The 12336-nt window shown below is 34.0% G+C and overlaps 1 long non-coding RNA gene across 1 annotated transcript; it reads left to right on the top strand.

Moving 5' to 3' along the window:
• Window positions 1–2765: 2765 nt before the first annotated feature.
• On the top strand, window positions 2766–11888 carry LOC119250832 (uncharacterized). Its single transcript, XR_005126442.2, has 3 exons — window positions 2766–2804; window positions 3902–4111; window positions 11121–11888. It is a non-coding gene; the product is annotated as an uncharacterized LOC119250832 (long non-coding RNA).
• The last annotated feature ends 448 nt before the right edge of the window (window positions 11889–12336 follow it).

The following is a 12336-nucleotide window of genomic DNA, read 5'->3' as shown; positions in this document are numbered from 1 at the left end:
TTAAGTTTTCTTCTATTTACTTGGTGACATTTGCTCTATATTGTCTCTTGATGAAATTGTGTAGAATAATTTCATGAGATATTTATATGTCAACTTGCACTCCTTTTAAATATTTTATTTGTCATGCTGTGTTTTTTATATTGGCTGAATTTTATCCCCTGAGATGAGAATAGACTATTCGACCCTGGCCTGTGCTTATAAAACTTCTAGAGCTTGAAAAGATCTTGGAAATCAAGTGTTCCAGCACTTTCATTTTACAAATGAGGAATCTGAAACCAGTAAGATTTCATTTTCAGTTCAAGAAACATTTGTTGAACATCTGTCATATGCTTAGCTCCAGGCTAAATCCTGGGGACATGCAGGAAAATTAGAAATAATCATATAAGGATTAAAGTGATACTGTACATAATGAATGGAACATAGTGCCCGGGATGACATGGTCATTAACAAAATAATATTTTTTTTGAGGGAGGGGGGATGCAAATATGGGGAATATCCAAACAAGAGATTTGTTTTATTTAATTTCATTGTTAAGGTTGCAGTGCAATGTTACTTCAGTAAAAAATAAATGAGTCCATAAGAATCTCCTTTGGAATGGGTGAGATCTTTCAGGCACTGGGTGGATTTACTGTCCTGTAGCATAAGCCACAAATACTGTGACTCCAATTTTCCTATTTTGGAGTTGCAAGTGAGGATTCCTTAAGGATTTCACTGTGATAGTAATATGACAGACTAATACTCTCACTGATGTATGATCTTTGAGCAAGTGACCAAAAAAGAAATTTAATTGAGTGTCTTGTGTTTTTATCTCCAGTTACAACTCTTACTAAACCAACACTAAGGATTACATGTTCTTATTTTTAGATATAAATAATATTGTGCTATAAAGTAGGGAGAAAAATTGATTTAGGAGGAGAAGTTTTCTCAACTCCAGAATACAGAGTGTAGAAAACAGACTATATTAAGAAAATATATGTACCACAGAAATGAGTATAGAAAAATGAATACTACATTAGTCACTTCCAACATCCTCTAGTCAAAGCATACTCAGATAAGAACAGAGGTCATCCATCGTCCTGTTTGACTATTTTCTTTGAATTACTTGCATTCATCATTGCAGGGGTAATTACAAACTTTGCCTTGTAGAAAGAAGAGTACTGAACTTTTTTAATTCAGATGGATGTTATGTAGTCAATTGTTAAAGAAATTCTATTGGCCTGATATTTTTCTCTATCCCCACATTCTTTGTTGAAGTTCACCTTTCTCTTTAGTGGATCACTTGATGCAATCACTTATTTGACTGCACCTTTCATACCTCTCACTACTCTCCCTGTATTCCTTTTTTGTTCTTCACATTACTACCATGCATTGTCCTTTACATTCTTTCCAAAACATATCCCTTCACTTCTGGTAAACATCTATAAGCTTTTTGAAATACAAAGGTAAAAATCCAATTTTTTTCAGCAATCATAAAATAAGCTACTTGCCCCATGAAATCTTAAAAGCTCAAAATCTTAAATTTCTTAAATCCTTCTATACAGCTAGAAAATTCTGCTGCTATAAAAATTTATTTACATTTTGCAGAAGAAAAGCAAAAAGTTCATTAATAACATGTGTACCTTCTATATGCATGAAAGAAACACAATTAAGTTGAATTATCTCAACAAGGTGGCTTCAGTAACCACATCAAATAACCTGAGTGGAGAGGTAGGGAGGGAGGTCTGCTATGGGAGGTTACCAGGAAAGGGACAGCAACAAAGTTATAATATAATTTAAATAACTGTCTAGATCAACTTGGGTTATGATTACACAATACTGTACATTAGATGACTTAAACAGTCAACATGGAGCTAGAAGACTATGATAAATATGTCAGCTTGGTTGAGTTCTGGGGAGCACTCTTTTCCTGGCTTATAGACACCTACTTGCTATATCCTCATATGGAAGACACAGAGCAAGAACAAGCTTGTTGATATTTGTTTTTATGAGGGCACTAATCTCATGATGTAGGTCACATCCTCATGACTTCATCTAAACCCACTCCAAAGTCTCATGTTTTAAACACTCTCTTATTGGGGGTTAGGGCTTTAACATATGACTTAAGTATTAATTTTCAACTACTTCTCTAATCAGAGAGTGAACCCAGTCAGTATCCATGCAACAATCCCATATATCAGTCCCACAAAAAAAAAAAAAAAAAAGTGTGTTGTAATTTGGAATATTCTTTTTTTTTTATACAAGAGCTTGGGTACAGGCCAGAGGTGCAGGAGGGTGAGGGGATTCACCAGAGACAGAGTGGGGAGCAAAATAGGTAGATGACCAAAATACACTGCTGAGGGGAGCGTGGGCGCGACAGGAGAGGTCTGCAGTGCCATGTGAGATTCTTGCCAGACAGCAGGGATTGAACTGGCACTGCAGAGGCTGCAGACAGCTTCACCAAGCTGCACTCAACCCGCTGCGCCACCTGGGAGGCCCTGGAATATTCTTATTCCTTACCAATTAATTTTACCATTTAGATTTTATACCAATTCAAAAATAGAGGATGTAGTTAGTAAGTTGGAAAATAATGACTAATTAGAGATAAAGCTAGATTGTAAAAATGACTTTGGAGCTGGATTGGACTTTCTACATTTTTATCCTTCCTGAATAGTACTAAACCATATATTTAGTGGCCACATAGAAATGCTGGATAATGGTGACATTCCACACAAGGGCAGGCTAACTTAGAGAGATTACATCATAGAAGCAGAATGGAGAAGATCAAATGTGACCTGTGGATAGGCTGGTTCTGACAGAGAATCCAGGTAGGCTTAGATATGTCTATTGAGAAACTTCACATTTTTCAGAAGAAAAAAAAATAATTTTTCCTCTCATGTAACAGAACTAATGAGAAGGAGAGGTGAGGGCAGACACTTACCCAATATTATTACTTTCCTAATTAATGATGTGAGGCAGAAGTATGAAAGTGTAGAGAAGTATTTTTGTCTTTGATTTGCTCATTTGTTTTCCTTCCAGGATGTACACACAAATCTCTTAGACAGATAATGAAATGTTGAAGGACTACATAGCTCTGATAACATTTTGTTAAGTTAGAATAATTAATCTTTCATAGGAATCAAGGAATGGGATGCCAAAATTTACAGGTTATATGCTAAGCAAATACATACAACAAGAACAAACGAATGAATGGTGGAAGCAGAAAATCACAGCTGAATTAAAATTTTTGTTTAGTGACGTAATTTTCTTTTTTTAACAAAGTATACTGGTAAACCATTGAGAATAAAAAGTGAGACTCTAATATCATGGTTTGGGATAAAACAAAAGAAGAATTTTAAACTACTCTGCCTAGAAATTGAGTAAAAATAGATCATAGAGGAAAGGAAAAGGGATGACAGAGAAAGACAAGAACAGTCTCACTGAAAGAGTATGGTGCTGTTTGCACAAACTCACTTGTTATTTCTACCATTTATATTTTAAATCAATAGAGAAACTGACATGAGTGATATAAAAATTAATGTATTAACTTTAAGAAGGGTAAAACTGAATTGGAGAATGCGACTTGAATGTGGAACCAAATGCGACTTTCTATTTTTTCCATCCTGTATTGAACCGATCCACAAACAAGCCATGTTACAAAATATGGGACTGGATGGATATAGGTAGAGGAAATCTTGAATTTCTCCAGCTTTTATGGCTGTTTACAGAAAGTGATAGTCATCAAGAACTCCAGGTACTGACTTGGAGTTGACTGACAGAAGAAGAAGTGGATGTGCTGGGAAAGTGAAGAGAGAATGTGTCTCTTGCCAAATTCACAAATAATGTTGGTGTGGTGGTAATTGTCAATAGCTGGATTCTGCTTTGAAATAGAGACCCTAAAGCAAAAATTGGTATTTCATTCCAGATGTTATGAGAAAATAACCAGACACCAGGAGTTATTGGCTCTGCTCTTCACTAAACTAGCAAGAGAGAAGGGTATGATTTTCAATGACATCAAGACTGTATTTTTCATCATTAAGGAGAAGCATAACACTGAGTCATATACATAAATGCCACAAAAATAGATGAGATGCTAAGTAGACTGAACTGTCTTTTTGGAGAATAGCTGGAGTTGGTAGGTATCTGTCCAACCTTAAGGTAAAAGAAAGGGGGGGTGTTTCAACATACTTTCCTCAAAACTGTGTTTACAGCTGTATCTAGCAGTCATTCTGAGGAAATCTAGACTGTGTTACTAATACAGAAAACTGAAAACATAATGTTTGGTCAATTGTTACTTTGAACAATTTTCACCTTGGTGGGCATCAGTAGTAGAAAATGTAGGCATGGTAAGCACTTTCTGAGAGGTACTGAAATCATGGCAATGGTGTCTTGCTCATGTGTTTCAGAACTCAGGACTGTTGATCTAAAAAGATGACATACAGCAAGGACACTTAGAAAATAGGATAATGAGGTTTTTCAACAAATGGGAACAAATTATCAAAGTGTGGGTAGTAAAGTCACTATAAACTCAGTTTGATTCCACTTACTTGTTTGGTTGGGTTATCAGCCAATCTGTTTATTTTTTATCTTCCTCCTGAGTATCTTCCCTATCTGATAGTTATAGAGTTGAGTGAGATTTTGAGATTATCCTTCATACAATTTCTGTTAAAGAGGAAGACAGTGGTGCCTAAGACTGCTGGAACCCTGGTGGAACCAGTGTTCATGTGGCAGCAGCAGGAGACAGCAAATGAATGAGTTTCATTCATTCCTACTGGTGTGCAAATGCAGGCTATGCAGAGAACAATAAGTGTCTTTAACAATAAATTATCTAAGGGGCTCTCATGACTCATTTTTTCTTAAGGAGGGAATTATATGTTTATGGAAATCATCGGGTAGGGCCTACTCAGTCGTGTGTGTGAGTGTGTGTGAATCTGTGAAGTCTTCCTTTCTCAGATGATTGCCATTAGACAGCACAGACAAGAAAACTGATCTGATTAATTCCATCATAGATTAGAAGATCCTCCCATTTTCTCCTAGAAAATCAAAGAAAGAAAAAAGAAGGGAATTCCTTACTTTCTACATTCTAGAACCAATTATCATACTCTCTTTCATATCATCCCTGTCAATGTAGTAAAACTATAATTAAACTCACTGTAAATGTCTTACTAAATTTTTAGGTTTGAGAAGATATTATTTCACATAAAATAGCAATGCCCTTCCCTCCTTTCATTCTCAAGTAAAATATAAACACTTAAGTTTCCATGAAAAATGACAAACATCTCTTAGAAGACCTAAGGCGAGCATGTTAATAAGTCCACTGTATAGTCAATGTTATTTTGACTACTACACATTGATTTATTTAGAAGTTCACCTCTTTCATTATGTATAGATGGAAATAGAAACAGAAAAGAAAATAATAAGGAAAATATATTTTTCAAGAGCAGTGGCATATTAAGGATGATACCAAGGACTACGAAGCAAAATTAACTCCTCTCTTTTGAATTTACTGAAGGAAACAAAAAGTGTTTTCACAGTTGTTAGGAGCTCTCATTGACAAGGAGTCCAGCTGAATAAAGTAAAAGAAAAAGGGGCTGGTAATATGAGTTGACATCAAATGTTTTATGGAATGCCAAACTTGAGTAGATATCTTAACAAATGAAAGTGTAGAAAGTAAAATAAAATAGAAAGCTACAGTGTTCCTTCTTTGGGGCTTGAATAGAAATTACGTTTTAGAGTTTACATAAAAGGTTTAACAAAATGAAAGTCAGCTTGCCTTAAAAACTAGGTTAAAACAAAAATTTGAATATGATGAATATTTTTTCTCTTAACAGGGAAGTTGCAGGAGTCAGTAACACTGATAATTAGTTATGACATAAAAAATAGTATTTATAAAATGGATAACATTTCTAGAAATTTTGATTTACCATTTGCTACAGTACTATATAAATACATAATATTTTATCATAAAATATAAGCTTAGAGTCATCAGGATAAGAATAAAACAGAAAACAAGAAGATTTTTGAAGAAGAACTTTTTAATAACTTAGCTAAGCATTCAAATATTCTACTTCAATTTGCAAAGATCTTTCTACAAGGAGGAGATATTTTCCCAAATTATTTTTGTCTTGGTCTATTAACTTTCATACAATTAGCAAGGTTGTTTATATAGTGGGAATGAACTTTATAAAATACTACAGCAGATAGAAGATAAAGAAAAATACATACATGTATAGCCAGGTAGATAGATTTTATTCTATTTACTTATGTATTTATTTTTTAATCTATACTAACCAATGCACACTTCTGATGTTTGAGTTTGCATGTAGCGTGACCCAGGGAAAAACTGCTCTGACAATATGAACTTCAATTACTCTAGTTCTTGTTACAGTTGTTTCTCACCATAAATTAAACCATCTCTCACACTTGTCTCAGCCCTCTGAAGACCTCTTTATTCTTGAGCACTGAAAGCCATTTTTTATGGCACAGGGCCAGACCCAAAAATCAACGTTTACTTAGTGAGGACCAGCAGAACCTCAGCAGACTTTCTTGTTTGTTTCCTGCAGTCAATCTTCTTGTTTACTACACATTCTAATTTACATGTATAATTTATGGTGACCTTTATTACAGTAAATTGTCACCACAGGATTATCATATTGAAATATGAAATTGATTATTCCAAAATTTTCTTCCCCAAGAGTAACATTAATTGAAAAAAGGGATGCTTTCAAACAGAACCTCTATGCATTGTTACCTTTATTTATTCCTTTACTTAGCAAATACATGGTGAATACCTGTTTTCTTATAGAAATAAAGCCAAATATTGGCAATATAAACAGTGGCCAAGTTGGAAAGGTAGATAAACATTTTAGAGTTTATAACTTAATGATAGACTGAGATTATTAAATATTCATTTATTCAGTGATACTGAATTTGGAAAGTAGTAAAATCTGGTGCAGGAATTTAAATGTCAGATTTAAGACCAGAAAGATGAGTAGAACTTAGGAAAAAGCACATGTGTAGTAAATGAGTGACCTTTATTTATTTTGACAACAGATATTTATTAATATGCTATGTGTCAAACTTAGCCTGTGCAAACACAGCGGGGGACCAAATGTACCAGATCCTGTTCTCATGGATTTGCATTGTTTGGGGAGAAAAACAAAATCAATTAAAAACTATAAATTATTTTAGTTGGCAATAGTGATATGAAGAACTAAAACTGGGTTGTATTGTACATTGTATTCGTCTTCCCAGCATTTACTTGCTCTGATTTTTACTCTTTCCCCGTGTAGCACAGTTATTTCTGAGATCACAGATTTTGCATTACCCTTACCTCAGATATTAATTCAGCAGTGGTAACGTAACACAACCCTAGCCAATGAAACCTGAGGGGTAGATTCTTCTAAATCTTTAGGGGGAAGAAAAGACTCACTGTTAAAAGAAAGGAGTAAAATGGCCTCTTTCTTTTATGGTTGTGATGCTTGATTCTGGGGCTGCCATATCCCAATGTAGTTGAGAGAAATCTCAGAAACAGTAACAAGTTTCCTATTGAACCATGCTGATTTTAATCTGCCCTCTGGATATTCTAGATGTATATCAGAAATCACACATGAATAAATCAATATAACTCAAAATTTCAATCACTCATGGAAAACACTGTAAACATATCATAGAAATATTTGCTATATGGCGGAGGTGATGTAGAAAAGAGGGATAGAGTGAATTTTACTTTATACTGTTTGGTAAGGCTCTGTCTTTCTGAAGAGGTGATATCTGAGACTAGATAAGCATCATGCAAATGAGATTTGCCCTGAGCAGACCCTTTGAGGAAGCAGAAAGAACAACTCAACAGTCACAAAGTTTAACCCAGAATAAGGAGATGTAAGACTAGAATGAGTGATTCCAGTGATACAGAGCTTTGGAGTCACGAAGAGAGTTTTAGGATTTATGTCAAAAGCCATTAAAGAATTTAAATTTTGGGTACATGGGTATGACAAATTATCTTTTTTTCTTCCATGTAACATTACATCTTATGTTTTTAACTGCTGTGAAAATATAGTGTTTAATTTACAATGACCACATTCATTTTATAATTGAACTAATATTCTTAAAGCATGTGAATTTGTATTATTTCAAAAGTATATTATGAAGAGATTTATAGAATATAAAGACATTCAGTTAGCAAAAATCAGTTAACAAGAAGAAAAGAACTAAGAAATTAGATTTTTAATGAAAAATAAATGAAGTCTGGAAAATTTTATATTATATAAAATTAAATATTACAGATATCAAAACAAATTAAAACATGTTATCATGCCAAGAAAGGTTTTAAAGTTCAGAATGATCCCTTTTTGGAATAGCATTGTACTAACAAAGAAAACTGAAATAATTTAGAAGGTATGACTTGAAGGAGTAATAATTTTTAATTTACTTATGGATGAATTTGCTGGACACATTTAAAATGAGAGGTTATGTATCATAATATATCTCCTTATAAATATCCCTGCTAAATATTCACTATGGAAACCTATTGTTTAATTTACACAGATATTTTTAATCCCCCTGTGCAATGCTCTATGTAAAAAATTTGAAGAAAAGTACAAAAAGTAAACAAGATTTTCTCTCTACCAAATATATAATACCATCTCAGACAGGAGGAAGAACTATATATGTAATATATAATAATATAAAATAGAAGTAGACACAATTTTGAAACAGGTATACAAAGAATTAGAGTCCACTTTTGCAAGATAACCAAAAAGGCATCATGTCAGGCATTTATGAAGTATTTCCGTATATAAACCAGGTATTTACAGGTGGGGCAGAAGGTTTCTGAATAATTTAGAATTAAATAATTGATGTTTTAGTGATTATAATATCATGACTACAGGATCACTCACATCTGATTCACCCACTTCTAATATTAGAGAACAATTCATATTTATTTTGTCCAAAGAGATTTATAATTGTCTATATATTCCCTGATGTACTGTATATACGGATGTTAAATATCAGATATATAGTTCCTGATGTCAAGAATTAGCAAAATGATGAATGTCCAGAGATGAAAAAGAATAGTTTGATGATTTTTTTATATCCAAATGGGCCAATTTATTATAGCAAAAAAAAAGGAAAGAAGAAATATTCTTACAATGGCACAGTAGGGAGGAAGAAATGCCACAGCCATACTGCAAAGGGAAAAGGTTTGTATAAAGAAACATCTGCATAATCACAGGCAGACAAGAAAGCTGCCTGATGATTTTTAATGGACTTTTCCTTCCAATATCTTCCACAAACCTTTAGACTCTGGAAAAATAATACTCATCATCAGAGGGAATATGGGGGAGAGGGAACAAATAGAGGGGGGCTGAGGGTAACAATGTGACAGCAAAGGAGATGCTTTTTCTGGTTTGAACAGTCTCAATAGTTGGCTGTGATGTTTACATAATAACTGAACTTTCTAGAAAATTCAGCAAATAATGAATGAAAAAGGGGTTATCCCTTTTAACATTTCAAGAGAAAAAAAAAGGCAATAGCAATGTTGTACATTAAAGAAAGGTTAAGGAAATCAGCCTCAGTTATTTGAAGTTATTTGTCCTGATAAATAATTGGACTCCCACTTGTAGTCCTTGTTTGGCTGCTTATTTGATTGTGAAAAGGATTTTCTGAGATGTAGAAAGTAGAATTTTCACAAAAGACAGCTCTTGTGATTTAATTGACTCTCACAGGGAGTGTGTTTCAGCTTAGGAGGCCAAAGTGCATTTTCTGTTGGACTCAACTCTAAAGCTGGGGAATTCTTTCAGTCTACTCTCAGCTGCTAGGCTAGTTGGTTGAAGTTTACTGCCAGAGAGTTGAAAGTCATGAGTCTGATACTTGCACACAGAGAAAACTGAAACAAAGGCAGAGATTACAGCCTTATCCCTGCCAGTGCCAGCTGAATTTCAAACATGAGGTTATTCTCATAAGAAGAATGAGGCTATCCAAACTACTGATTGGTCCCTCAATGAACAGCATATAAACCTTTTTCTCCATCAAATAATTTCTGCAAAAAATTAAAGGCATAACAATCTCAATGAAAATGGTGCTTGACCTTTAATAGTGTTTTCTGCAAAAAAAAAAAAAAAAAAAAAAGCTACCAATACAAACCAGACTTGAAAAATTGAAAAATTGCTATCCAAATTTTTAACTAGAATGATTCTTTCTTTTAAAAATGTGTTTTTTAATTAGGTGGGCTAGATTTTTTTTTTTTGAGGGGAACAATAAGTAAAACTTTTCTGGTTTAAGACATTACAGTTAGGATGCTCAAAAAAAAGAATCAATCAACAGTTTTAGAAGAATGACTTAAAATGATCTCCATATGTGGTAAATTTTAGAAATGTGTGACTTATTTATGTCATAAACTTAAAATGCATTTATCCATTACCATCTTTGAAACTATTTCACTTAATTAAATCAGTATTTTGCCGGTTTTACATGAGGAATTTTGTTTTTACCTCTTACTGTACATTTTTTAATGTACATATAAAGGGAACCTTATAGTAGCTGAGATTTGTCTTGAGTTAACTCTCTGCCCTCCTATTAATTTTTTCTCTCAAGTATCTTTGAAACCTGACATTTTGTCTCCACAGATACAGTCCATATTTGGGGGTAGTCTCCAATAAGCCTTCATCTGAACTTCACAATGTCCTCTTGTTGGTCTGCTTGCTTCCAAAATCACTTATCATTCTAGAATGAGCTTTCAAAATAAACAAGTTTCACCATATCATTTTCTAGTTCTCTATGTGCTCTAGGATAAACCCAATATTCTCCATGATTTGTGCCCTGTTAAACAAGTTGATCTCTATGACCCAGTTATTTTGAATTAGTTGCTGTTTCCCAAATGTGCACAGTAGTTAACAGTTGCACTTATTAACACACTATCTGAAATCTCTACTTGTCTCTAACAGACACCCTCATCCCCATCTTCCTTGCAAAACAAACACAAGACAAACAGAAAGTGAATTTTGCCTTTTTCCACATAGCACTCACATGTTTGGTTGCATGGGGGTGGGGGGGTACTAGGGAGACTTTATAGTTCCCGGAGATGAATTAGTCTAAGCCCCATCATATTGCTTATCTCTTATTCTCTTCTCTCTTCTTGCCAGGGATCTCTGTTAGCATAAGCATGTGAACCTCTGAATCACTGTGACTGTCTTCATGAGCCTGCCAGTAAAAGTTTCCTCACTCTTAATAAGGCAAAGAATCAAGACAAGACCTGCCCTTTGTTCCTACTTTGGTTGATGTTCTGGGAGCATGTAATTTTTAAAATACCTTTAGGGGAAGTGCTCAAGGACAAAAGCCAACTCTGTGAATAGAAGAAAATAAAGAGAAAAGAAGCTTGGTTCATTGATGATACCCTCAAGTCACTGAATTAATTCTGAACTAACTCCACCTCCAATCTTGTTATGGCAATTACAACTTGCACATTATTTTAATCACTTTTAGTTGATCTTCATTCAGTTCTTTGCAGCCAAAGCATCATAACTGATAAAAATTCCTATAGTTCCTAAGAGGTATCTTTCCTAATACATCTTTATTTCCTCTATGAAGATTCTCTAAATTTTGAATTCTTTAGAATTCACCTTCCTTTTGTGCCATTAAAGTTTATACACATAATTATCAGATAGCACTGCAAAACGTTGCTGATAAACCCAAGAAATCTTTTTTGTGTGCTTGGCACATATTATTCTTTCGCCACTGAATATGAACAAAGCATGAGAAAATGAATAACAATTTCAATTAATCAATTTATCCAGGATCCTGTAGTTTCAGGATTGACCTTCATATAAATGACAAGCAAATTATTCTTGTTGATGAAGACAAATGATGGTTCTTTGTGAATAAAGATATTATTTAATCAAAACACCAATGCACCAAAGTCATCTAAAAATCACATTTTAAAGGTAGGTACTTATCTATAATACAGCCAAAAATGAAATATTATAACATCTTATATTGGCAAATAAGAAAAAGCCTTTGCCTTCATATACATTAATGGGTTTTGTTCTTCACAATAGGGAGAGAGCGATGTTTTTATGTATATCGTCCAGGTAAGAGTCCCTTAATTATAGAGAAAATAATTTAGTAACACAAAGGACTGAACTCACTAGAGTCTCCTTTCCAAAGCACCTTAGTTTTACATTTGCAGGTGAGTGGTCTTAATGTCCAGTACTGGGAGTTATAAAGGACAGTGTGACTTAATATGCATTGTACTTCAGAATAACCTGAGGAGTTATTTAGAGGCAGAGACATAGGCTCCAGCCCAGCCATATTCAATCACTATCTCAGGTGGCTAGAACCTGGGCATGTACACAATTGTCA

The sequence above is a fragment of the Talpa occidentalis genome, unplaced genomic scaffold, assembly GCF_014898055.3.
Source record: "Talpa occidentalis isolate TD23 unplaced genomic scaffold, MPIMG_talOcc4v2.1, whole genome shotgun sequence".
Lineage (NCBI taxonomy): Eukaryota > Metazoa > Chordata > Mammalia > Eulipotyphla > Talpidae > Talpa > Talpa occidentalis.
Note: the sequence above shows the minus strand (reverse complement) of the source record. Positions and strands in the feature narration are given on the sequence as shown.